General features: G+C 42.1%; 1 protein-coding gene across 1 annotated transcript in view; it reads left to right on the forward strand.

Annotated features, from left to right (window-relative positions):
- The window catches only part of LOC103251420 (ryanodine receptor 1-like), a gene marked incomplete at its 3' end in the record, with an annotated part of 36,325 nt that overhangs the window by 11,971 nt on the left and 22,826 nt on the right, over nucleotides 1-1,528 (forward strand).

Here is a 1,528-nt window from a genome sequence, read left to right on the forward strand (position 1 = left end):
CCATTGCACTCCAGTCTGGGTGACAGAGTGAGACTCAAACTCAAAAAAAAAAAAAAAGTAATATAAATCCCTAGGTACATTTTGACACCTTCCTTGTTCATTGTTATCTGTGTGTTGTAGTTTTTGTTGTTGTTGTTGATTTATATTTTGCAGCTCCTTATCAATCTAAGCATCTTAATTTTTAGACTTCGGTATCTTTTCTTTTCCAAGGTTAAGCGCAAAGTGACACCCTGGCCATTAATACCTCTCGTAGATCAAAGTGATAGCCCTTTTCCTCACCTGGGGAGGATTTGAACTCCATATGGCTGAGCTTCAGCTGGCACTTTAGACAGACAGGCCTGGAGTTGGCCTCTTATCTGCTACATAATCTTGGGCATGTCATTTTGTCTTCCTGAGCCTCAGTGTTCCTATCCATGGAATTGTTCAGACAGACACACACACTTTTTTGCTCTCTCTCTTTTTCATAAAACATTTGAGAGTAAGTTGAACACTATGCCTCTTTACCCCTAAATACTTCAATGTGCATTTCTTCAGAACAAGGCTGTACTCTGACAGGACTGTAGTACAGTCACAAAAATCAGAACATCAAACATTGACACTTACCATTACCTAATCCATAGTCCATATTCAAATTTGGTCAATTGTAGAAATAATGTTCTTTTTTTTCTGGTCCAGGATCCAGCCCAGGATTACATGTTGCATTTAGTGTTACATCTTTTTAGTCTGCGTGTAGAATGTTCCTGAGGTTTTTTGTTGTTGTTGTCATAATGTTGACATTTTAAAAATTTTTTGAGTTGGAGTCTCACTCCGTTGCCCAGACTGGAGTGCAGAGGCACGCTCCCGGCCACCGCAGCCTCGACCCGTTGGGCTCCAGCGATCCTTCTGCCTCAGCCTTCCAAGTAGCTGGAACTACAGGCGTGAACTACCATTCCTGGCTAGTTTTTTATTTATTGTAGAGACGAGGTCTTCCCAAGTTGCCCTGGCCGGTCTCGAACCCTCAGGCTCAGGCAATCCACTCGCCTCGGCCTCCCAAAGTGCTGTGATTACAGGCTGATTCACCGAGCCCGGCCAATGTTGACATTTTTAAAGAGTGCTGACCAGTTATCTTGTAGAATGTCCCTCAGTTTGGGTTTGTCTATTTTTTTTTTTTTTTTAAGCAGAAGCGAGACTTGCAAGATTGGGTATCTGGTGGGCAGGCACCTGTCTATTTTTTCCTCATGATTAGGTTCATACTATGTGTATTTGGCAGGAGTATCACAGAGGTTAGGTTGTGACCCACTTGTTGCATCATATAATGTCATTATGTCTTATTACTGGGTGCTAACTTGACTATTAGACTGAGGTGCAGTCTGCCGAATTTCTCTACTATAAATTTTCTGTTTTTCTTTTTGTAACTAGTAAGTGATTTGTGGGGAGATATTTTACTTGTGTGCAAAAAGGAGAGGATTTTAAGCAGGAGGATGTCCTATTAAGACTTGAGTTTTGGAGCCGGGCTTGGTGGCTCAGCCTGTAATCCCGCGCCTTGGGA

This window comes from Carlito syrichta, unplaced genomic scaffold, assembly GCF_000164805.1.
Source record: "Carlito syrichta isolate Samal-C Ts95f unplaced genomic scaffold, Tarsius_syrichta-2.0.1 Scaffold142888, whole genome shotgun sequence".
NCBI lineage: Eukaryota > Metazoa > Chordata > Mammalia > Primates > Tarsiidae > Carlito > Carlito syrichta.